Source organism: Manis javanica, chromosome 13 (genome assembly GCF_040802235.1).
Source record: "Manis javanica isolate MJ-LG chromosome 13, MJ_LKY, whole genome shotgun sequence".
Classification (NCBI taxonomy): Eukaryota; Metazoa; Chordata; class Mammalia; order Pholidota; family Manidae; genus Manis; species Manis javanica.
The window spans coordinates 10,337,270-10,363,426 of record NC_133168.1 but is presented as its reverse complement, the minus strand read 5'-3'; the positions used below and the strand labels follow the sequence as shown (position 1 = coordinate 10,363,426).

The window sequence follows — 26,157 nt, the reverse complement described above, 5'->3', positions numbered from 1 at the left end:
TGCCCCACCGTGGTCTCTTTTTCCGTATTTTACATCCCGTTCCCAGATTGTGTGGATTTCATTTATGCCATCCTTTGTCGATAACAGCTCTATCACCCTTTTTCTTCTTTTGGTTTTTTTATTTTCATTCATTCATTTATTTATTTATTTATTTATTCTTCTCTTGATTTTTGATACTGATTTGATATTTAATATTTTTTCCTAGTATTAAGTGCGGAGTCACCGCGTCATTCTCTAGCCTATTTCTCCTTTGTCCTGCCTTCTTCATTCTTCACAAGCCCTGGAGACATCCCCGTAGTTCAATGAAAAGAACAGCCAATAAGACATGAGAAACAAAACTTTGTTACATATTCTCTCTCTCCCTCTCTCTCTCTCTCTCTCTCTCTCTCTCTCTCTCTCTCTCTCTCTCTCTCTCTGCCTTTTCCCGCCCTCTCTCCACCCCCCAATTCTGAATGGATCACTGCGTTGCTACTCTTACTTAAGATTCTTTAGAAATACTATCATTAATCCATAATAAAAGGGCCCACCAAGAAGTAGCATGGGTTCCGAAGTTAAAAGTATTTTTCACAGACTGTGGCGGCCAGATCGGTTGTCAGATGAGATGTCAGATCGGTTGTCAGATGAGATGTCCTTAGCAAAGTGTTCATTGTTTTTAACCAGTGAAAAGCAAGAACAAAATTGAGGTAAAGATACTTGAATTGAAGTACTAATTTTTTTTAAAGATTCAAAGTAAAGGAAGGGGTAATTTTGTTCAACGAAGACTAATGCAATTATTAAATATAATGCTTAATCGTAGCAAAAATATGAAACATTTTTACTGAGATTGGTATTTGGAATAGTAAAGGCTAACACAACAATGTTCTCTGGGAGGTTAGTTAGGAAGTTATCCTGAAGGTGGCAGGCTACTCCAGGATTTCCATCTGAGACTTAACACGTGCCTTTAACAATGATTTACAGCCCAGGTATTTCTTTTTCTAGCGGTGCCAAGAAATTTTCATCTGCCTCCTTATGTCTATCAGCTTCAACAATTATGGTAGCAATTCTGCTTACTGACTGTTAAAATATTTTAAAAGTGAAAACCTCATTTTCATGGAAATCCCACCGTACTTCTGGCAGCATGAAAAAGTAATGTTAGAAGTTACATTAAGTGTAGGGGGCTGTGGGCATTACTGTACTAAAGCCTTCCTTGAATTCCCACATTTGGATAGAGTTTGGCTTCAACATTAAAGAGCACCCAGCCCTTGCCAGCTGCTTTGCCCGGTCCTGACCTGGGGCTGCTCGAGCCCTCAGAGCGAACAGAAGGCAGAGGCGCTCCACCAGCCAGGCACAATTGGTGGTCACCCTTGGGAATCACCATGGAAACACAACCTGAATCACAAGTGCATAATTCCAGCTCTTGTCAAAATATGCAAATTAACAGGACGTCTGAACTGAGAACTCCCCCAGGGCTTACATTAAGGGTTGGAGTCAGGTCCCCCAAGGAAAGGAAAGTAGGATGCTACTCAGAATTAAGTTATCTCTCTGCATGGAGTGTTATGATGGGACTATATTGCTCAATATGTTAGGATACCAATGAAATCAAACCAGAGACTTGCTGACATAATTGAATGTAAATTCTATGAGGACAGGAATTTGTATCTGTTCTGCTCACTGCGGTATTCCTCACACTGAACAGGGTCTGGTACAGAGTAGGTACGAAACAAATCTCAAGTAAATATCAAATGAACCCAGGGACTCCAGAGCTGATTCTAGGCTCCAGACAAGATCTTGCTGCTTGAACACCAGCCTCCCTTGCCAGAAGTGCATCCCTGTTAAGTCACTCACTCTGGTTGAACTCACTTTCCTAATCTTAAAATTTGGATGACATTAATTATCTAATGGGTTTCACATAGTTTAAAATATAAAGTGTCTAATACGGTGCCTGCCTCAGCACATGAGGTTCAATATTTGCACTGCGTACTATTTTCCAGAGTTCCGGGACAAGTCTGAAAATAAACCAAAGATAGTCTGAAGCCCTCATCTGTAAGAGTTGGATGAAAGGGATAAAATAAATATCCGAAAGTCAAGGAAGACCCATGTTCTTCAAGAATTTAATTTTTTAAAATAAGTATCCTAAATATAAAATGCACTTCCTGATTTATGTGCTCTGCACATGTGGTAGCATTGCTGGGCTCATTAAGGTGGGAATTGGGGTGGGAATCATTAGCTCGGGGGCACAAAATGCCACCGCCTTTGGCTGGCACTGGCACATACACAGTCCCGTCCTTGTTCCCCTCCTCCCTATGCCATCTCCCTCTCCGCCTAGACTTTTGCCCTTCACATATTCTTTCCTTTGAACATAACTCAGCAGCATTCTGTGTTCTTCAAAGGATTGCAGTCGCTAAGCCTAGTGGCATGTGACTCAAGGAGCCCAGAGGTTTCATCGACTAAACCTCAGCCACTAGTGGGCAGTACAACACAGGCCAGTGGTGTCCTTGTTCAGGAGAGCCTCTCCAGGGTGTGGGTTCCAGCTCAGAGACATGGGAATTTTTGAGAGTCCAGCTGAAGTCATCCACACGGCCCCAAAACTTGGCTCATTCTGTCGTGATGCATACTGAGGCAGTGCTGTAGGTCTGCGAAACCCAGAATGTCTGGGGAGAAGCCCAAACCCCCAACCTATAAACAAAGTATGCTTGGGGCAGATCCCGTGTTCATCCTGAGAAGCACTGAGTCTCATAGATTAGAATATAAACCAGCAGTTACACCCAAGATGCCTGCCTAGTCTCTGTTGCACTCGTGATTTCTCTCATCGTATTAGCTTCCTGCTGTTACTAACAAAATACTGCGAAATAACGCCTTAAAACAGAACAAATTTCTAATCTTCTATTTCTGGAGGTCAGAAGTTAGACGTGGGTATTAGGAGGCTCAGAGCAAGGTTTTAGAAGACTTGTCTTCCTTCTGGAAGCTGTAGGATAGAATCCCTTTCCTTGTTTTTATTTTTGTTTTTGGCTTCTAGAGATTAACAGCCTCTTGGCAGCCAGCAAGGGCATCATTTCATTGTCATTCCTCCTTCTCTAGGACGCTCCTGTCTCCCTCTTTCCCTTATAACACCCTTGTGATTACATTGGGTTTAATGTGAATGATCCAGGATAATCACCCCATCTCAGGATCCTTAAGTTAATTACAACTGCAAAGCACCTTTGGCATGTTCCGGGGATTAAGAGATAGACATCTCTGGGGGGGCCATTGCTCTGCCCACCGCAGTCACCATCGTCAGCCTATTTATATCTCCCAGTGTACCTATGATCAGCTTAGTAAAAATTCAAATCTAGAGTGATGGAGAGAATGCCTAGTTTTCTGTATTCAGCCCACGGTGCTTATATTCCAATGAAACCACTAAATGTTGAGAGAATAAAACCTTCCTGCTTGAGCAATAGTATTCTTTCTGGTAGGGTTTACCTAAGAGCCACAGTAGCTCACTAGTAAATTTGCTACTGCTTTGCCAGGTCTCTACACCGTGCGGACAGGCATTTCTCTTCAGGTCCCCAGCCTCTCTGGAGTGCACCTGTCTCCAAGAAGCCTCAGTGAGCGAGAGTATGAATCAGCCTTGGATGTAAAGAAGCTTCCCTAATTAGAGTGTCTTAGAGACACCAGAATTCTACTACCTTTCTCTCCTTCCTGCTCCATTATTTCCCTCCTGGCTTAGAATTTCAGTCACCCACCCGTACCTTCCTTTATGTTATGGTTTTTCTCTCCTCTTCTCTGCTGTATCCAGTTTTTAAAGGCAGGTCCTCCTGGGGAAAGGCAAGCCATTTGGACAAGAGTTCATCTGTTCTCTGGGTGCGACAGGAAGAAGATAGCTGTATGTGGGAGAGAGGGAGAGTAGAGGGAAGAAGATACTGGGGAAAATGGGAGATGAAAGAGAAGGAAAGAAAGGAACAAGAGAAGAGAGTCAAAAGCAGAAATGGTGTCTATAGCCCCTCATTCAGCTGAGAAGGCTTCACCCAGCTTCCTTCCCTACAGCTTTTCTTCTTGGCCTTCTCTGTGGACAAACATATAGAAATGAACATCATTGAAAGAAATAATTATTGAGACCTGGGGAATGCAGCCAAAGAAGTACTGAACGACAGTGTGTGTGTGTTTCTATCAAACACATTTGTTAGAACACTAGAAAGTTCGAAGGTCAATGAATCTGCATTAAGCATTCAAGTCAAAACACGAGAAAAAGAATATCAAAATAAATCCAACAAATTTTGCAAGGACAGAAGGTAAAGCAGAAATTAATTACACAGGAAACAAAACCAGAGAGTTCTTTGAAAATATAAAATCCAACAATTCCAAGGATGAAACTAGGAGGAAAGAAAGTCATAGGGTCAGGCTCACCTCCTAGAGCTTCACGATGTGCTCTGGCCACTCCTTCCCTTGCTTCAGCCTTAGAATCCGCCAAGTTTGGGGTACCTGTGTGGTCTGCCACAGGACACCTGGCCCAGGCCTGCCACAGGCTCTCCCAATGCTAAGACCTTCCTGGAGCCCTGATCTTTGGGACCAGTCATGGAGGCCAGCATCTCCACTCGCCCTTGGCTGCTAGTAATGAAAACTCTGTCCCAATGGACAGGAGACTTTGAATCAAGGGATATTTCTAATACTGGAGTTTCAGCCTGTAAGACAGACTACTGGGAATATATCCTGGACAAGGGGCTTGCTTTACATTCTCAAACCTCAGTAAAATGAATTCTGCCTATTTGAGTTTGAGTTTCATCCTGTGCCTTCACCATCCACAGCTTCAAATAGAGAAGGAGTACCCTGCTTTATGTATTTGAAATCATTAATTCATTCACCAAACATGTATTAAGGGTCTACTGTGTGCCAGGTATTATTCTAGCCAACGGGGATCTTGTCCTGATCAAAGAGAGAAATATATGTGGCCTCATGGAGCTCGCATTCTGGTATGTAAAGATAATAATCAAATACACAAATACTTAAAAATTAATAGATGGTAATAAGTTCTTTGCAGAAAAATCAAATAGGATAAGGGAGACAGAAAGTGGGGGCTGTTACTATTTTTTATAGGATGTTCCAGGAGGACCTTAATGATTAGGTGTCATTCTCAAAGTAACTGAAGTCAGGCAAAGAGCAATACAGGCATCAGATGGAAAAGTGTTCATTGGTTCACAGTCTTCTCAGGAGCTTCCTGGGTATAACTGCATTAGGAAGACAAGAGGAGATAGAAGAGAGAGGTAGACCATTCTAGATTCATGGGTGGCAGTTATCACCTGCTAGGGAACTTACTTATGAGGCTTGTCTTGCACAGCTGCAAGATGAATACGTCTCAACACCCACCCACCAGAATCTTACACATTTATATAAGGGCCTTAATGGGGTTCAGTCATGTACTGGGTCCAGATAGTGTCTACACTGTATTTCTGTCTCCAGCCTGTATTCTTGGAGCATTTCTGGGAGCAGGGAAGGCAAGAGGAACATACATTCCAAGGACGGGGGCTGGGGGCACCTCCAGGTGCCCAGGTCCAGCTCATGCATGAACTGGTGGTCACATCTTCTCAATACCCTCCTCCAACAATGCTCTGGAGCAAGGGAACAAACTGCAGATGCTATGGGACAGAAACATGCTTGACATGCCACATACAGAAGGGTCCGAGGATAAACGTGCACATTTAGTAACAAAACAGGGTTCCCCTAATGATTTGGCAGGATTGATTTGTGAAACGTGTGAAAAATGTTAGCCAGTGTTACTATCAGGTTCTGTCACCTCTGCGCCTCCTGTGTTTTACACTAGTGAATCAGAGTGCTTGATTCAGGCTTTCTGAATACACTTGCGAATGCTCCCATCCACTCAGCCCCTTCCAAGAGCAGTTAAGACAAAAGAGAAAAACACAAAGCCTCTTTTCTTTTCATCCTGCTTGAGGATGGCACTGATCCCTGGCCATGGAGTCGATCGTTTTGAATCATAGGGTGTCAGAACTTAGAATCCTCAGCCACAGACAGCTCACTTCTCCATGAGAAACGGCCCGCTGTGACCCACCGGGGCCCGCACTCCCCGTCACCACTCTGCAGTGCGGAGTCCAGCTTGCTTCTCCCCACTCTGGGCCCGCTCTCTGAGTGACTTCTGCTGCCCAGGGAGACCAGAGCTTTTTACTTTTGCCTGTTTGAATTCTAAGCGTTTTGCCGATTCTAATTCTAACTGTTCTTTTGCTAGAAACCAGAGAAACTGAATGACTCTTTTAGCAAAATAAGAAGGTTTATATGAAGGGTGCTGAGACCTGCTAAAGGAACCTTTTACAAGATTAGCTCTAGGGGCTTCACACCAGGGGTGCTGAGATGTCACCGTTTGGCCACTCACACCCAGCTGCCTTCTGCTGCTGGACTTTTTCTGCCCCAGATTTAAATTCCTAGCAAGAGGGACATTCACTGACCTGATGTGGGTCATGTGCGTATCCTTTGATATGGATGGAGTGTCAGGCATCCCTGCCAGATCCACACGGACAGGAGGGAAGTAAAGACAGAGATGCTGCATAAAGAAAAACACACTCCTGTCAGCTCCCAAACTCACTGCTCTGCTCTGCTTTGTGTCACAAAGGCTTATTTTGGGATCTTCTTTCTTGTTTTAATGACGAGATTTTTAAACTAAACACCCGGTTTGATTGGTCTTGATTTCGGTTCGGGACTATGCTTCGCAACCCAGTTTATTCCCTAATTTTAAAAGAGCCAGCAGCCTACTGCCCCCCCCCCCCCGCTCCCTCTGTTCTGCGTTACTCTTTAGCTAAGGTGGTCCTGTCTCAGCTCTGTAATGAATACTGACCGCTCAGGAAAGATGGGGTGATGGACCCGAGAGCCTGCAGATGGCTAGGGGAAGGTTCAGAATGAGAACCCAGCTATATTGTGTCCCCATCCAGTACTCTTTTCCTACTGCATGGAGTATTTTTAGTCCAGCATCTGAGTGCTGATCAGAAAAGGAAAACACAACTACTACCTGGACAGCAGCACATTGAGAAGAGATCAAAAGTGCTGTGCCTTCTGTATGCAGGGCTTGGAATGATTTGGATGCATGAAAAGTTAAAATGTCGATAGTATTGTCCTTGCTGAAATTGTATACTTGTTAAGAAGAATGGATGATAGCTTTGAATCGAAAGATTTAAAGGACTTCACCCTTTTCCATACGTGTGACAGGAGGGAAAGGACAAGTGGAAGGAAGAGGTTTGGAGGTACGTGCCAGGAGTTCAGAGACAAGGCATACGCAGCCAGGTCTGGAGGTGAGCCGGGTTCTGTTATGAGATGGCACTTTTCCTAGACCCAGTGACAGCAGCCTGTCATGCTGGGAGTGAGGAGCTAGACATGCTGGGAGTGAGGTTCCACAGCAGAGCTCTCCACTACCTACACCACACCCCTTCCAAGGGCCTCCGTCCTTTGGAACCAGGGGTGGCATCTGAGAAGTCCCATACCTAGGACCTCCCTGGTTTTTATAACCCTATTCCTATGGGGAGGGAAAGAGAATCATTCCACCACAAGACTATGCAAAACGTAAACAGGATTTTCCTCTTCCCATGGCTAAGTTCTAAGTTACCCAAAGGAGAATACCCAGGGATGCTTTTGCTGGAGGGCAGCTGCATCCGGGGGGGTCTCTCCCTGTGCACTAGGTGAAGCGCTAGGAGAAACCTCAACCTGGACGGGGGAGTGTTCTTGACTCTGAATGAGAAAGAATTCTCAAGCAGGTCAGAGGAGTGTGGGTGAGAAGGAATCCATCAAAGCAAGAGCAGCAGGGATGGCAGCTGCCGTGCAGGCAGCAGAGAGCAGGGAAGTGCAGATAAGATAAGAACAGGTAAGAGGGAAGAGAGAAAGTTCTCGGCCTAGGGCAGATTTCCTTGCTAACTCCTGAAACCAGGGTCACCTGGCAGCCTGTGTTTGCTTGGATCTGCACAGCCCCTACCACCCCAGGATTTAGGGGGGGCCATGGAGCACAGGATGGGGAGAGATTATGTTCTGAGAAATAACCAAAGAAAGGAGATTTTCAGGCCGGCTACTAAGAGCAGATCACATAGCTGCAGTTTCATCCAGGTCACCCAGGTGACAGAAACATGCACGTCCAAATCTGAGCTCTTAGCAGCCCCTTCCTACTTATTAGGAGTAAACCTGAGACAGAGTGAAGACCTGGAAATAAAACGAAACAGCAGAGAGACAAACTGCAATAATTTGAGCAATGAGAAAGCTTTATTTGAAAGTATGCACTTAAAGGCAAGTGTGGGCATACTCAGGAGGCACACTGAGAGTTTGGGGATTCTGTCTTTTAAGGCTTTCAAGAATGGGGCAAAGGGCAGAGGGGGTTCGTTGGGCATAGGCTTGACTTGTGTCCTCAAGATGCTTATCTCTGGTGAGAGACACCATGTCTCTTTTCCTTTATTATCAGTCCTCCAGCTAACTCTGCTAAATAAACCCAACACAAGGAATTTATTTATCCTATTCTTCTCCAAGATAGTTGTTACGCTTAAGTAGTGGGGACATACCCGTTAAGACTGCTTTCCTTGCCTTAAGATAGGCTATCGGGTTATTGTGTGATTACCAGAGAACATGTTAGAAACCTAACTTCTCAACTCTCTGCTTTTTTAAATGGATTCTTAGCCTTAACATGGGGTCCTTCCTGTCCTTACTATACTGTTTATATCTCAGCATTTTTCATCCTAGGCAGGAAAAGTTAATCATGATGCTTGTCACATGTCCCGGCCCCACCTCACTTTTATATGATAGAGTCAAGACTGACTCTCTCGTTTATGAGGGAAAATGTAAACAGGAGCTTAGATAAGCGCCAGCAGCACTCATGTGAACACTCTAGTCTGTGTTATTTATTGTTTCTACTTTTGCACTGGCTTTCACATCTGTATTGTAAGACTGGGGGCCAGTATCATTAGTGCTCACGTCCACACATCCACAGCATTTTATGTGGTGATCTGCAGACAGTACATGCTTCATAAATGTTTGTTGCTGATAATAAAATGCTAGTTTGTGATTTTTTGTTTATTTTAAAAATCCATTGTATCTGAATGGAAGTTACTGATTTGATCCTCAATCTTTGCTGCATTTCCATATATAATCCCTTAAGCCTTTTAGGAAAAGCCTCAGTATTAATAGAAATATTATTTTAATCTGGATTAGTATGACACAGTTAGATTTGGCACACGGTTTGCTGATACAATTAGACGTGAAATTAGGAGAGATTCAAGCTTTGACTTTAAGGAGGATGGTGTCCGGGACAATGGCTTATTTCATTAAAAACACTACTATTTACTAAAATTACAGTTTTTACACATTACATATGGTTAATTCCATGTGAATATGCATTGTGAAATGAATATGGTTAATTATATAAATAGTACAATAAGACACAACTATACTTTTAGTATCTTTTTAAAACCATACAGTGTTTTGACATTTAGCACCAGTTCGCCAGGGCTGCTATGACCCAGTACCACAAACAGGGCGGCCTAAACAGCAGAAGCGTACTGTCTTAGAGTTCTGGAGGCTGGAAGTCTGAGGTCAAGGTGTTGGCAGGGTAGCTCCTTCTGAGGGCTGGGAGGGGGGCTCTGCCCCGGGGGTATGCCTCTCACCTAGTTTCTGGGGATTGCTGGCACTCTTTGGTGTCCGTTGGCTTGTAGAAGCACCCCATCTCTGCCTGCTCTTCATGTGGCTGGCTCCCCATATGCATGCCTGTGTCCATATGCCCCCTTTTGATAAGGACACCGGTTGTGTTGGATTAGGAGCCTGCCCTGCCCCATCACAGGACCACGATGTGCCCACTCACGCCACGGTGTCAGCGATGGAGCCTAAAGCTCCTTCAGGCCCTGAAACTTCTTTGCCTCCTGCTTACTTGTCACACTGCACGGGGATAAGTGAGGGGCTGGTCGTTTTTGGGGTCTCTCTTGATGCAAATGACCCCTTGCCCATGTGAGTGGGCTTTCTTTCAGCTAATGGTGGCATCTTACATATAGGGTATGAGAGTCAAATAGGCAGACTTGGGGTCCTCAGGTCAGACTCAAGTCTGAGCCCCATGCTCACACTCACTTTTGTCCCCACGTTGAAGTGGCTTGGGCACTTGATCAAATGTTAGGAAAGCTGGTATGTTGTTTCCCAGTAGCCTTTGCTTTTCTTGCATGTACTCCTGACATGAACGACTCAGTGATATGTCAAGTCTATTGACATCTTCCCCTGGAAATGACTAGAACCATTCTCTACCCACAGTAGCTCTAGTTTAGCCACATGTCCTGCCTGCGCCTTGCTCTCCGCAGCCATCTTTCACAGCCCTAACTGGCTTTGCTGGCTTTCGATGACTGCTTTTCCTCTTTGGGTCTGTGATTCTATGGGGCACTTTCCATGATTTCTTGACTCTTGAGTCTCACTTAACACTCTGCTCCGACCACTCCTTTGTGGGTGGCCTTCTATGCAGCTTGGAAAGGCTCTAACCTAGCCTTGGCTGAGAGGCCAGCCCTCCATCCCTTTAACAAGGGCAGAGGGCGGTGCTGTTGGCTATGCCCTCCTTTCCGGCGTACTCTTTTCCCAAATACCTCTTCTCTCCTGGGTCCTTTGCCACCAGGAATAAATGGGTGACAGGGAAGCTATGCCTGCACCTTACAGAGTGACAGAATAGCATCCAGCACTCGTGGCTCAGCTGGCAGAGGGGCAGGGTCACCACCACTTCACACAGAAAGGACCAGTGGCCCTTTTCACACCACTGCTGCTCCCATATCCTGAGAGCTGACACCAACTGTTCCCGACTCTTTCCAACAACATTGTATCGATGTTAGTGAAGATGATATTGTAGCAATGGCTGGCACCACTGTTTTCTTTCATTCTGAAGGTATTTCAGTACTATGATATAAAACCTAACTCCATTTCTCTCCCCCTGACTCTAAAAAATTATCTGTGTGAGTAAAGTATTTTGTGTGTGAAAATGGACCCCTCCAGGTTTCATCTTGCTCCATTCCTGGTGACGTTTTGAGGGCAAAAGAGAGAGGAGAAGGGAATTCACATGGTGTTTGTAAGGCCCCTTTACGCATTCAGAAACGACAGCACCGAGTCATGAGCCCCGTGGTTGAACTCTCGGCCTTATGGCGTCACTAGCTCTTGCTCCATCGGCAGTCCCTCCCAGAGAAGGGTATGCCCATTCCAGAAGGCAGGGCCTGCATGCCATGGGGACAACTCCAAGATGGACGTAGTTCTTGAAGCCTGTATCCCTGCCAGGCTGATACACTCGCCTTTCAAGCCAGAGACAGTGTCTCTCCACAAGCTTATATACCCCAAACCACAGTGGGATTTCCTCTGTCCCCCCCACTTCCTATCCCTTGAGGTTACCTGCCCACCAGTCCCGCAGCCCCAGCCTCCCACTTCCTCAGGGACCTCCAGCCACTCAAGTACCTTCAGCATCCCCCCAGTTCTTGTTGTGAACCCCAGTTTTCTCGTTGTGAACCCTCTCCACCCAGAGTGACTCTCCCTCCATTGGTTGTCTACTCTTCAGACCCTCTCTCTTCAGCCTCTTTCCTACCAGCTTTTAAATGAGGTCAAGACCCCTCCAACTGAAGAACAAATAAGCAGTCTCAACACTGTCCCCCTACCTGCTGCCCTGTATCTCCTCTCCTGTCACAGTCAAGTTTCATTGCCTGTCTCCCCTTCTGGGCCTGCCCTTCCTGCTCAACCATGGTCAACAGGTTTCCATGTCTCCCACTTCAGGGAGAGTCCCGCCAAGCACCCTGCCACGCCCCAAACTGCTGAACCCCAGACGCTTCCCTCCTGTCTTGCTGAGCCCTCTGCGGCAGGCGGTGGTGCAGTTGGTTATGCCCTCCTTTCCGGGGCGCTCTTTCCCCAAATACCTCTCGCCTCTCCTTCGTGTCCTTGTGGTGCCCAGCCCTCCATCTGACCCTTGAAGACGGATTCCTCGGTGCTTTGTCCTGAGCCCTCAGAGGTCCTCACTCTCTCCCCTCTCCCTTGGTAGTCTCATCCCTTTGCCACCCGGCCTTCGCTTTCCATCCTTACTGACATGATTCCCAAATCCGCCAGTCCAGCTTCCTCAGCACCAAACCCGCAGAGCCCGCTGCTTCCTGGAGAGGCCTTCCAGATTTCCTCCCTCTGTTTTCCTACTAATGCTGCAGTGACCCCTTTAATACAAGCTAACAACTGCACAGATAAATGCTGCTTGCCAGCAACTTCCCAATCCGGTGTGTGCTTTTCTGCAGCATCCCATTCCATCACCCTGCACTTGACTTTTTAAGCTTCCCGTTTTCCTGGAACCCACTCTGACGTTCCACATGCTGTTCCCTCTACTGGGACGCTTTCCTCTCCACTGTCCTTCAGAATGGCTCACTCTTGCTTTCCCACCCCGACCTCTCACTGAGAGCCTCCGGTAAGTGTCTTTATTTTAGTTGTGCTGCAGTTTCTGCGTTTGTAAAATAGGGGTGTCAGTCATGCCTTATGGCGTAAGAATAAATGAAGTACAATGTGTCTAAGTGCTTAGGGCTTAAACTAACACATAGGAGCCACTCGATAAATACTAGCTATTATGATTATTGCTTGTTGGACTCACTTTATATGCCGCTTCTCCAGGACTTTCCTGACCCAGGAAATCTCAGTGATGTGACCTCCTAAGTACCTCCATGAACCAGTCACCTTGCAGTGGGATTCCCTGTACATTTTTCTGTTTGCTCTTTTTCCCACCACCTGCACACACACACACACACACACACACACACACACACACACACACACATTTCCCACCAACATAGCTTGTGAGCCCTGTTTTAGCAGTAGCAAACTGGCATTTTTACTATGGTATTCTATATTTCTAGTAGAAGCTCAAAATTTCCTATTGACTGAAAGAATATGAATACACCATGATTCCAAAGTCTTATGCCATCTACTTCTGCTAACTCTCCACTTCCTAGACCAGCTCTGAAGGGCTTGACCCCCATTGAGCATGGATCTGTGGCTATCTATAACCTTGCTAATTAGCTATTAATGAGCTATGTCCTTCCTGACATGCCTGCCCCATTTAGGTACATCCTAACTCTGATTAGCCTTGGCAACACCCCAGCTACTAATAAACTGAATTTTGCATTTTCTACTGGAGAGCAGAGGCTAATTAGACAAAATTGCCATCTATCTGGTCTTGGCATTTGTCTGGGAGACCCAGACTAATTGCACTAACCAGCCACTACCTTTGAGATGTAATGTGGGTCCCAGACTGTTGCCGGCACTCGCTTTTAAATTCATGCATATCCAGTGATATGACAGACGTAGAAAACCGGATTTCCCAGGGGAGGAGCTCTAATTTGTAGTGTTTGCTCTTTTCCATGGTCTAAATAGTCCTACTTTGGCAAATGTCAGCCTGGTGTTGCAAAATTCCTGAAAAATATAATAATGACTTTTTCCAAGTGGTACAAGCTGGTCTAGTACACCACAGTCTGGATGGGGGTGGGTAGGGTGACTACGTGAACTTTAGTTTCATAGATATTCGTTTGCCCTAAGGGCATACGAGGTAACTGTTCATGACTGGAAAAATTTCTGAGAGGAAGTGGCCTAGCTCAGGTTAGCCCCAGGCTTTCCCTTGGCGTATGTGCCCGTCAGCACCTAGAGCTCTCATCATGCAGGCCAGGCCCACCACTGTTTCCCGACCAGGGAGAAGGTTAGACAGAATAATCGTCCCCAAAGATGCTCATGTCCTGATCCCTGAACTCTGTGTTAGCTACATGGCTAAGGGGAGTTAAGGATGCAGATGGAATTAAGGGCACTAATCATCTGACTTTAAAACAGGGAGAGTATGCTGGGTTATCCAGTGCGGGCTCAGGGTAATCACAGGGGTCCTTCAGAGTAGATGAGAGAGACCCGTGAGATGGCAGCATGAGAAGGATTTGGCCCAGTGTTCCTAGGTTTGAAGATAGAGGAAGGGCCTGTGAGCAAAGGAATGTGGACAGCCTTTAGAAGCTGGCGAGAGGCAAGGAGACAGGTCATCTCCTAGTGCCTCCAGAAAGGAACTCAGCCCTGCTAACATCTTGATATGGGCCCAATGAGACCTATGTTGGGTTTCCAGTCACCAGAACTGTGACACAATAAAGCTGTGTTGCTTCGAGCTTCTGTAGTTGTCATTTGGTCTGCAGCAATAGGAAATGAATGAAAAAGGATATCACTGTGAAGCACGACTGAGGACCCTCTGCACTTGATAAGGACATGCTTCCCTTTGACTCCTTATCCAGTGGGATCTAAATCTTTGGTTTTGCAACCTTAATGGCGAATCTGTCTTTGGCCCTTGGTCTTAGATATACTTATTCTTGCTAGCATTTGAAACCTGGCTTTCCTAAATACACTGATTTGTCTAATCCCCTGCACCACTGCCGATTAGCAGGTACCCAGCCTGGTCACCCTGCATCAAACCCCCTTGAGGTAGAAGGGTCTTAGCTAGTAATAGTCCCAACACTGTTCCTCTCTTTTGCATTTCCTCAGCCCCTACTGTGCACCACATTCTTAGCAACTAAATGCTAGACAATTACAATAACCCTTCCTTCAAACTATTAGGAGGGTCAACTTTCCTAAAGAGAAAGAATGAATGCCACCTGTGCCTCCTGACTCCAGTACAATGCTTTGAGTTGGCATTTGCAGCTTCCTGTAATTTTGCCCCAATCTACTTTACTGAATGTACTTCTCAGTCTACATAATTCAATCACAATAATGCTCAAAGATGTTTTTCATCTCACTGCTTCTTAAGTCATATCCAGCCACTCTCCACTCTTCTACCCATCCATCACCTAACAAACATTCATTGAGTGCTTTCCTATTACTTGTACTGGGCATGGTAAGAGGTATAAAAAGTAAGACCAAAAAAATGGGTCAAACAATGGCTGTGCAACTGAAGAACTCACAATCCACTGGAGCACCTTGAAATATGCACACAAAAAGTTCAGTAACCTAAGACGATGGCTGAGCTGGATACATGACAGGGTACCTTGGGAGCTTGTTGGGAGGAGTGGCTTCGCCTGTCTGTGATTCCTCTCTCCACTCAGGAGAAGCTGCACATTCAGGGAAGGGCTCTGAGTTTAGAAGCAGGAAACCTGAATTTCAGCCCCAAATCTGCGATTAATTTCTTGGTGGATTAGGTGAATCACTGAGTGTTTATTCATGAAGAAAAAAATGGGGTGTAGAACATCAAATTGAGCATAGTAAGGGTGAGAAATAATAATTCTCTATAATCTTAAAAGTACTATGTATATATATGATTCTAGGTTTACTTATGAGCGAGATCAGAATATGCCACCCCTCATATGCCACTTTAGCCTAAGGATTATTTTTTGCCAAACACAATTAAGCAGCAATCACGGACAGAACTCTTTTTCCTCCCTCTTTCTGCCTAAACACAGGACATAAATTTCCCTTTGTGACCGTGTTCCTTGTCCCATCTCCTGTGCCAGGAGGAGAACAACCCTTATCTCTGGAGACAGAAAGTCAGTACAGAGATGGATCTGCCCAAATAATCCTCACTAAAATAACCTTATTTTCCATTAGTTTCCCCCATATATTTAACTCCCCACAATTTACCACCCCCAGAAACCCAAACTCCTTTTCCTTTGTCTTGTCACTTCTCCACAATATATTGCCCTTTGTTAAATGGTATATGAACCCCCAGGTCTAATCACTTCTTTAGGCCTTCACTTCTTTTCTAGGAAGGCCTCCATGTGCATAAAAATTAGAATATCAATGAAATGAATATAATATGATATGTCAACTATACTTCAGTAAAAAATGAAATAAAATTCAAATTCAAATATTAGTATCAAATAAAATTTTGTGCTTTTTCTCCTATCATTCTGTCTTTGGCAGTTTAATTCACAGGCCCCAAGCCCAGAACATAAAAGGATAGAGGAAAAGCTTTTTTCTTCCCCTACACTGATTCAAATAAAAGCTATAAGTTATGACTTAGGTCACATACCATGTCTTTTTTTCCTTCCTTTAAGTTTCTGGAGTGCTATATTTCAGTGGTCATCATAAAGAAACTGGTTTTTTTTCCCCATAAAACATAAATGTACAACTCAATGAGTTCTGAAATGAACAATCTGAACCCCTTCTAGAGTCAAACACATAACCAGAACCTCAGGAGCCCTCTGTGCACCACATAAAAGCTGTTCTCACATGCTGCCCTGTACTGCTGTGTTCAATTGTTAGGGTTTTGTAGATAGTGGATGAGTCAAGATTCTTACTTTGGAAATGATAAAACCAAATTTAACCAACTTAAACAGAAGATGACAAATTGATTGCATGCAAAATCAAACGGTGGGAGTATGGGGATGGAGCTGGACTTGGGATGACCTGGAACAAAAACATTGTCACCTTTTCTCTCTCCCTTCCTCTTCTCTCCCTGTGTTCCTTTCTTTCTGCTTCTCTCTGCACAGCCTCCCTGTCTCAAGATGGTTCTCCCCAAAGTCTCTGACCTTGTAGCCTATGACCAGAAAAGAGATTCTCTTTCTTTAACTTGAGATTAAAAGAAAAAGATCCTGGTGCAGACCTATTGTCTGGCTGACCTGAGATAGATGCCCACTCCTGGGGTCAAGGTAGTGGGGTAGTGGGGTCTGTTACCAGAGGAGGGATGCAGCCAGGAAGAGGGCTGGCAACAGAAAGCAAGAGCCATAACAGAGGGACCCTTTCGTGTTCAGTGCCTCAATGATCATTACATCTTCTATAGAAGAGACAGTCCCATCTCGAATGCTGCAAGAGTCCATCATTCCAAGGAAAGTCAGAGACAAGGAGCACGATTAGTTCAAAAGTACAAGGGGACTGATTTTTGAGGACAGAGCAGCTTCTGTTCTTCAGGTTGTCCTGTAGGCCAGCTCTCCGAGACGTGGGTCTGCGTCTAGGAATGCGTCTCTCTGCCTTGGCGCTGTGGACATTCAGGGCCAGGTGTCCCTGGTTGTGGGAGGGGGGCCTGTGTGCCACATTCCTGATTTATCCTCTAGATGCCAGCAGCACCTCACTTTCTACTCATGAAAAGCCGGTCTCCAGACATTAAGTCCTCTGGGAGGCACGATTGCCTTTGGCTAAGAACCATTGGTCTAGAAGAAAGGAGCTTTTTTTCTTTTTTTTTTAAAGGTAGGTAAAAAGGAAAAGAGCTGATTTCCAAGGTGCCAGTGGAATGGGCACTTAGGGTGTGTCCAGCAAAAGGGCCATTTCCTGTGTCACCTAGGGTGGGTTGGATGCGTGAACAGAGCACCTTGGTAAAATACCTTGGAGACAACTTGAAATGCAACTGCTGGTTTCAGTTAAGCAGACAGGAGAAAGCTGGGAACATATTTTTGTTATTTATGACAGTTATTATGACCTATTTCACCCTTAAACTGATGTGAACTGGAAACATTAAAGTTCGAAGGAAAGAAATGACTTCAGTAAGTAAAGTTAACACTTTTTTTTATCAATGGCATGGTTAAATACATACATTACTGCTGTGGAATTAGAATTTTAGAAGCATAGGTACATTAATGCACATTACACTACTGTAAGATAGTGATGAACTTTCTGTGCAAACTGATCCCACACAGAGAGTTCTAAGATTAGAAACTAAAATTCGGATGTGTCATTGCATGTTCAATTTAAATTTCAGGATAGCTGGCTTAAGTGTAAGAGAGAATTTTCTAAGCAGCGTCCGTGAGAGGGCATCTTTATATGAGTGGTTTACTTGTCACTTTTTAAGAGCATTTATTTATATCATTGAAAAGAACTTTAATTTGTTTTAAACAGTTCTGATTCCACCTGAAATGTGTTTTTAAGCAGTCGTGGGGCAGGGGAAAAGATAGTTAAAGAAATAATAAAATTCTTCAGTGCAGTCTCCATTTAAAAGATGGAGGTAATGAACAAAAAGGTGGAGCTGTTATTTCTGCCTCAGCAGCACCCCTTGCTCCTTATTGAGGTAAGAGATCTGCTGCTCTTTTTGGGGACTGTTCCTCCCCATTCCTTCCATTCCATCCTGTTCTTCCCCCACCCCCTCGGCCCACCACATAGCCATGAGCTTGGGACCTAGACTGGGCCAGTTAGACCTTCCTGGTATTTTGAATCTTGGATGGGGTGCTTTTGTTTGAATTTCTGGTTTTCAAATGTTGGCTGTTGGGTTTTCCCTCCCAGTCCTTCAATTCTCTGAGCCACCAGTATCCTTCCCAAAAGGTATATTCTTGCTCAAATAATCCAGATTCGGTTCCTGCCACTTAAAGCAGAAGCCAAAGATCTGTACCTGATGCAGGAGACTCAACTGAAATAGTGTGACTGGCTTGTCACTATAGCTAAAGGGAGAAGGGAACGGTCAGGACAGAGTGTGAAATTGGAGCTGAAAGGGAGAAATCTTGGGTCTGTGTTGCCCAAATGTTAGAAGTTTGGGATCCGTTTCCACATGATTTCAAATCTTCCACTCATACCAGGCTTCCACGCAGGTATAGTTATGTCATTGCAGTGCGACTTGATTAGTTCAGACTCCCAAAACGTTGAAGTAATTTTTTTCTGACTATGATGCCTACTATTTTTTGGTATACAATTAAAAGTACCAGAATACCCATTTTTATAGATTGAGTCTAAAAAGTGGTACTTTTTATGGACAAACGCATTTTAATATTATACATTTTATTCCTGGCTGATCATAAACATTATCAACAGTATAGAAAGGTATACAATGAAAAATAATAGATCCACATTCACTACCTTTCCCAGAGAGAATAAAAATTTCCTGTGTAGGGTATGTCTTGATGTAAGTGATATGCTTGTATTTCCTGGTGTTACTTAGTTCTCAGGCCTATTCCTCATTGGACCAAGTAGGTGTTTTACAAAGCTTGCCTCAGAGGAGGGATGACAGTAGAGACAACAGCTTGGAAGCAAATAGACAAGTTTACTTCTTGGGAGTTTCAAAAGTCTAGGCCCCCAGAGGAGCAGCAGGGGTGTGTGGACCCCGAAACAGGAACTCTTTCGGGGAAGACCATCATGAGCGGGAGTGAAGGCTCCTACCTGGGGAGCTGGGCTTGGCTTCCTGAGTGGGGATGATGGGAAGCTAGTGAAGGCTTGGCAAGGGGTTGCTCCTTGGGGCCAGGACACGGGGCCCAGTCCAGAAGAACCCCTGGACATGAGCAGAGTTGGCATCCTGCACCAGGGTGAGCACCCCCCATCACCCAGCCTTCATTCAGCTGAGCCAAATACAGCCGTCACCTGTGCTAGGGAGAGAGAGTGTGGATTTTCCTTTTCTTTGGTTTCACACCACTTTCCACCGTCCAGCCAAAGAGGATCCTGTCTGTGCCAGGAAAGGGGTCCTTCCTGACCCTGCTGATGGCCTAGGATGTGTGTGAGCACACTGGATGGGAGGCCCTGTGGCAGTGGTGTGACAGGGAAGGTCCCACCAGCTGTGTGTGTGTTGGGGCGCGGGGGGACTGCATGAAGCCAGCTGGAGATTCACCTCTTTCCTCCTGAGATAGTAAAGTGGAAAAGCACACGGTCACACACATCACCCTCCTCCCCTCCCTATCTTCTACTTTTACACAAACTAGGCATTATACCTATGGGTCTTAACCTTGCTTTTCTCACTTAGTGATATATCTTTGATATCAGTGTGTGAAGACTTACTTAATGTTTTTCCTGGCCACTTAGCATCCAAACAATTTGATTTGTCCCCAAATGATGGACTCCAGTTTTTCTCTCCTCTTCTCCTCCCTTTTTCCCTCTCCCTCTCTTTCTTCTGGATATTACTGAATTACAAGTACCCTTTTACATAACTTTTTGCATTTTTATTTGAGGTTACTGTTGGAGATGGTCCACAAGGGGATGTGACTGCCTGTTGACCAGAGAGCTGGACCTGGGCTGTCAGAGCCGCCTCATCCCCTCCCTGACCTTGGAGTATACGCTCTGCCCACCATTCCCACAGTGGGAGCTGCTCTAAAACACAGGTGTAAGGTGGTGTTGAGACCATCTGGACAGTATATGTGACTGAAGGCCTCTGGGTAAACTTTTAAAATTCTGACAGGTCTGTTTTGCAGTCACCTGAGACAAGCCTCTGATATCAGTCCCCTTGCTTAATAAGCCTGCCGCCTCCCACTCTGGAGTGGCCTGCTTCTCTCTTCCATGTCTCCTTGTCCTATGTGTATAGGGGCCAGTTTGTGAACCAACAATAACCTGAGGGTAAATGACAGAGGAATTACTATGCCAAGAGGTGTGTGTGTCAAACAAAGCAAAGGTACATACTGACAAGTTGTCATCCAAAATGTTTGCATCTACTTGCATTCTCCTAAATTCTTGTTTACCCATATTCTCTCTAACACTAGGTATTAGAATCTTTTGACAATCTTTTGCCAATCTGATACATGAAAAAATTTTTAATAAGTTGTTTTTAAAAAAGCTATTAAAAAATAGTTTATTTTAAAATTTGCCCTACCCCAATGGTGACTAAGAATCCCTTTGTATTTTGTTTGTACCTATTTAGTAGCACAAGTAAAATATTCTGTCTGTGGGGCAGAGACTGTTTTCTATTCAGTATAGTAAACATTTACTAAGCATCTATTATGTGTCTAATTGACTAGACCGAATCAGACTGAAAACTACATACACAATAACATTTGGTTCCAGAAAATATAAATATGAAAATATTAGCGGTGAAACATGCCCAGAAATCCCATGGCATGAGTAGTTTGGAGCGACACTGGCTTCTAATGAACAGGGTAAATTAGCAACAAAAGGCACCCACAGGTAATTGAGTAAAATGAGGTATTAGCTAGAGTTATTTTGTATTTTCCACTTGAAAACTGGAGGACATCAGGCAAAAATCAATTTTAGTTTTGGCATCATTAGTGATCTGTTCTCTCTGGAAGTACAGTGATTAGGAATCTGGCTCAGTGACTCCTTAATGTCACTACTGATTTATGACAGAACACCGTGACACTGGCATTAAGAACGACACTTACCTCCTCATTTGCCATGGGACAAGGTAGCTGTGACAGGTGTTTGTTCTGGAGTTGAAGGAGCTGTGACATGGCTCTTTCGTGATGTAGTTTTAGGCTGATACCTGATCTGTGAAGAGACAATTTCAACTCTCTGTCACAGGACTGTTAAAATGCAGGTTTTATAAAAGCTTTGGTAACACTAGATTTATGCTATTCTCTCACATCTTAGTCCATGGACAAGCTGATGACAGATGGAAAAAAAATACTATAACCTTTACCTGTTCTAAAATGCTTCATAAAGTGTGTAAGGCTGTAAACTGGAAAAATAGTCTTCAATACTCAAACAAACTCTAAGATAGTTGTTTGAGAAAAGAGGAAGAGGTTTCTTTACTGCAGGATCTCAGAGTCTTTAATGCAACAGTGTGAAAGGGAGTCAGTTTTCAGTGTTACCCCAACTCTGGCACCATTATTTCTTGTGGTGAATGTAGTTTTCCAGCAACCCAGGGTCCCTTTTTATTTCTTAAAGTGGGGTGCTGTGATCAGGGGTCCCTCCCTCCCCAAGCTACGGGAGAGATCAGTGCTCCAAGTTAGGACAACTGAAGGCTGGAGTGTGAATTGGGAATATCAAAGGCACTAGATCGGAGCCCACCCAGTCCAGCAGTGGGAGGCAGCCAGTCATGACATTCCTGCCTTCCATTGTCCTGTTAGCACTGTGCCTTTTGGACCTGCTTGAACACCTGCCAGCTTCCTAGTCTGCTTGTCTGGGTAGGCTACGCATCCTTTCTCAGAGCTCCTATTAGCCTTCCATCAAATTCTTTTTGCCTAAGTTGGTTGCTTTGGAACCAAAGGACTCACATCCTTTTCTTCGTCCTTAGTTCTGTCTTACAATATCACCAGATTGAAGCAATGCCTATTTATTGACAAGTAAAAGCTCTACACCAGTTACACTACTTACATATTCTTAGAGCTCAAAAAAAAAGAAAGAAAAGAAAGAAAACTGTTGAACAAATGACTAAAATTCCCAAGGACAGCCTTTGAGAAACACTGTTTCCAGATATTTTCTCCTTTTTCCCTTCCCTTCCTTCCTTCCATTCTTTCACTATTATTGACTGGGTCCCCTATGTGGTGTACTTTTCATCCTCATCAGTTATTTATAACTGGAAGTTTGTGTCTCTTCATCCCCTTCACCTGTTTTGCCCCCTCCCCCACCCTTCTCCCTTCTGGCAATGATCAGTTTGTTCTCTGTATTTATGAGTCTGTTTCTGGCTTTCATTTAAGCTATTTTCTTAATAAGGAGAAAGACCATAAATAATGGTAGCCAAAAAAGAAATAGTGCCTATAATCTCCTTGCTTCTCTAGAAAAAGAGAATACTGGAATACACACTTGTGTTGAGTTTTGATGGCTTTCTAGCAAACTCTGGGGTCCATTATTTTAGAGAAATTAAATGCTTTTTTAATTAAAAAAAATACTTCAAATCAATTTGAAGGAGCCATTTAGGGAAAAATTGCCCTCTCTGAACTAGGAATTTTACTAGACATTTAACATACATTTTCTAATTTAATTCCGCAATACCTCTGTGCCACTCAGCAATATGTACTGAGCTCCCAATATGTCACAGGTATTGCGCTAGTGTATAGGAATACAATGACTGACAGCACAGACAGAGCTTGGGCAGTAAAAGACCCTTCCATAGTCACACAGATGCTCAGTGGATGCCATAAAGATTTGTTTTTTCCTGTATATGGTTATATTTTTCACTTTTCCTATTTGTTTTTAATAAATAGCTTCTATTCTAAATAAAACAGGCAATCCAATCAATGTAGATGAGTTTAAAAATAAAAGTATGCTCACTTTACTGACAAATACTTCATGAATATTAAAGGAGTGTTTGATTTATTGACACCAGTTATTGTCAATATTTTGGGTTCAAACATGCTTTGACATTTGATCTTCTGGTATAAAACAACATCCAATGGAAAATGTCAAATATGAAGAAGCCTACAGAATGACGCTGCGCCTAATGTGTGTAATTGTTTGTCATTCTTCCCTGTGTCCCTACCTTGGTGTCCAGGACTGCTAGATAAGTAGTTCCCATCATTCCAAAGTCCAAATGTGAAGACAGTGAGAATGAAGCAGTGGAAGCCAGACAGACACTCAAGGGCTAAATGGGTGCGAACAGCCACATAAAACCTGTGGGCTTAAGAGGAGAAAAAATGAATGAACCACTGATTTGACACTAGTGAAAATGTTAAGGACACCTCAAAATAGATAAGGGAACTGTGCTTAGCCCAAGTGTGGAAGAACACAAACCCACAAGAGATGGGATTTAGCATTCTGTGGAACTCTTGTCTTTGTTGTGATGTAAACCTTGGACTTCTACAAAATAGTTTATTCCAATTCAGTTTCATTCTGCTGCTAACTGGCTCCTTAACACCATGTCAGAGCAAGGATTTCACTGCGGAAGTGGAGTAGGGAACACTTTTATCTATTAAAATTATCCAGGGTGCATTTCTAAGCATGTTTTATGCAGGAATGAAGCGATGCCAGGCAAGTGGCACAAGGGCGGGCCAGGCCCTGAAATTTAACGGTGCAGTTCTAATGGTGGATGAGCTATACCCAACCACCCTTCCTCATTCCTCAGTTTCAGGGCTTCAGTCCATCGCTGGTGATTCAGTCACTCTTAGTTACCATGCAGCCGTTCGGACAGCACCATAAGTATATTGCCTTATGGAGGGCCACTGTACAAGAGGTCCCTCTTGCAGAGGGACCGCTGGGAATGGGGCTAATCGGAACCTGACGATTTCTCTGGGTCAGGGGCAGAGAAGCAGAGGGCCAGCGGTGGCGTGCACACCCAGCTGGGTCCCGGCTCCTGTTCGCACAGGCTGCTCTAGCTCCGGGAAGCGGGCCCGGGGGCAGGCAGGCCGGGCCTGTGCCCCAGCGTCGGGCCGTGCCAGTGCTAGGGAGCCAGCAGAGGCGCCACGCCGGGGCTAGGGACTTCCGGGGCGCGCGGATGCGCGGCGTGCGCGCCCCCGGCGGCGCGGCGGGACCCTGGGGCGCGCGCGCGGGCCCGCCGGCGGGGGCGGAGGGCTGGGGGCGTGCACGCGCGCCGGCTCGCCGAGGCGCGAGGGGGCGGAGCCGCCCCGCGGACAGAGCCCGCCCGCGCCGGGGCCGCCGAGGTGCGTCTCCAGGCTGCCGCGGCCGCCGGGGGCAGAGCGAGCCGGACGTGCCACCTTCCTGCTGGCTGCCGCTGTGGACTTGCTAGGAAACAGGGTTTCCCCGCGGGAGAGCCCGGGAGCGCGCAGACACACACACACACAAAAACACACAGTTCTTCACAACTGCATCCCCCAGACCCGCAGAGCGAAGCTACTGCGTTTTGTCCTCACCTCAGCCCGGTGGGGTGAAGCAGAGCCGGTGTGCATCAGGGAGAGCCCGGTGCCTGCGCTGCCTCCTCGGGTCCCCAGCCCAGCAGACCGCTCACCCCATCGGGTAAGCCAGTCTCTTCTCGTAACCTGCTCGGGGTTGGTGCCTGCAGACCGGAGGGAGAGGGTGGGAGGCTGGGGGTGCACCAGGAGGGGCGAGATCGGAGTTGAAAATGCAGGGGGATGCAGCCCATGCAGCCTCCTCCGCCGTCGTCTAGCGGGAGCAATTACTACTCCGGTTACTTATTCTCCCAACCCTGGAGTTAGTGGCTCCCTCCCTTCCTCCCTTCCCCCACCCCAGACGCGTTCTGTGCTCCATGGTTGCCAAGGAGACTTGCTTAAACATCAGCCTTGGGACAGCTATTGAAAGAACTGGTTTCTTAAATGATGCTGTTATTTATTTTGGTTTTTAAAAATAACAAATAACACTGAGGGCCATGTGATCATTTGGCATTCGTAATCTGTATTCAGACGAGGGTTTCATTCAACTTCAAGAAAAACGGTAATTGCACTATATGGGATGCTTTAAAAAGGATTCGTCAGATGAATTTTTCAACGGATAGTGTCTTGAATCATAAATTACTCCCATTTTGCTGACCTGATAAAGAAAGCTGATTCCAATTAAACTCCCTTCTTCCCCTCTATTTCTACATTATATTTTGCAGTTCATTCAGGCGTGATTATTTTAACATTAAAAAGCAGGGGATGAATTAATTCATCCCACATAAGGATGATCTTCTGTTGCAAATTGACCAGAACAGGAATACATATGCAAATTTGTAATGTAGGGAGATAGCATTCAGACGCATCTTCGCTAATATTTCTATATCCTCTGCAACATTAAGGGTAGTTTTCTGCACCTCTGCCCATTTCTGAGATTCTGTTTCCTTTCAAGTCTCTTACTGATTTTTAAAAACATATTCTGTGTGTAGATAGACATAGTTAATAAAGCATGTGCCATGGCTTAATACTCCAGACCCTAAGCTTTTGGAGCTATACTAAAATGTAGAGAGGAAGGAGGCCCAGAGAAAGCTTTATAGATCCTGGTGGTTTTTTTCTGATGGATTGAATTCTTTACTGGAGCATTAAGTGGGGCCAGGGGAGAAGGCCAGTGCTCTCATCTCCCAGGAACCCCTAATGACTAGACTGTCCCTTTTACCGTGAGATCTCAGGTGCCTAGTGGTGAACTTATAACGTAGTTGTTGAAGGGGTCAGCAATCTGGTAATTACATTTTCACTAATATCAAATCCATTAGAAACAGAAATGACCTACTAAAGATCCACTGGTGTTCAATGATTCATTTTGTTTTCCTTTGGTGTTTGTTCATCTTCTCTACATCTTATTAAATGAGGCAAGGAAATACATCAAATCCTTCTTACTTAGATTTTAAACTGTTGTACAGAGTGTAATAATATGGGGAATAAGGAAGCCAGTAGTAACTGGGGTACGTAGAGTGGTTTTATACAACCTGAAAGGGGGCTGGAAAATATATAACAATGACAAACATTTTACATTGTAGTTTACAAAGTACTTTTCCTGTACCTCTTTTTTTAAGCCCCATGAACAGCCTTGTGAAGTCAAGGAATTGTCTTCAGTTTTAAAGCTGAGGGACCCAAGACTCACAGTTGGCTGAAGGTCACAGAGCTAGTGACTGGGGAAGTCCTTTTTGAATCCAGGCTCTTTGCCTTAAAAAAAAAATCCTGTGTCTGCATTTCCAATGTGTGCAGGGATCTGGCAGGTAAGGTAAAGGACTGAGCAGGCCCAGTGGGAGACACGTGGGAGAGCGGGGGTATGGATTGTGGTCTCTGGAACATG

At 44.9% G+C, this 26,157-nt stretch overlaps 1 protein-coding gene and 1 long non-coding RNA gene across 5 annotated transcripts in view; one reads left to right on the top strand and one right to left on the bottom strand.

The window, feature by feature from the left end:
• Positions 1–4,164: 4,164 nt before the first annotated feature.
• LOC140845832 (uncharacterized) lies at positions 4,165–24,437 on the bottom strand. 3 transcript variants are annotated; one of them, XR_012124733.1, is made up of 5 exons: positions 24,306–24,437; positions 22,979–23,116; positions 20,940–21,045; positions 6,411–6,505; positions 4,166–5,180 (listed from the first exon to the last, which is right to left on the bottom strand). It is a non-coding gene; the product is annotated as an uncharacterized lncRNA (long non-coding RNA). The 3 variants fall into 3 exon arrangements; XR_012124735.1 differs by lacking the exon at positions 6,411–6,505 and having other exon boundaries at positions 4,165–5,180; XR_012124734.1 differs by lacking the exons at positions 4,166–5,180; positions 6,411–6,505 and adding an exon at positions 17,045–19,451.
• Positions 24,243–26,157, top strand: part of KLHL32 (kelch like family member 32) — a 169,112-nt gene continuing 167,197 nt past the window's right edge. For both annotated transcript variants that reach the window (XM_073220940.1, XM_017671945.3), the window contains exon 1: positions 24,243–24,408. The gene's annotated coding sequence lies outside the window, so the exon portion shown is untranslated. The remainder of the gene's footprint in view (positions 24,409–26,157) is intronic.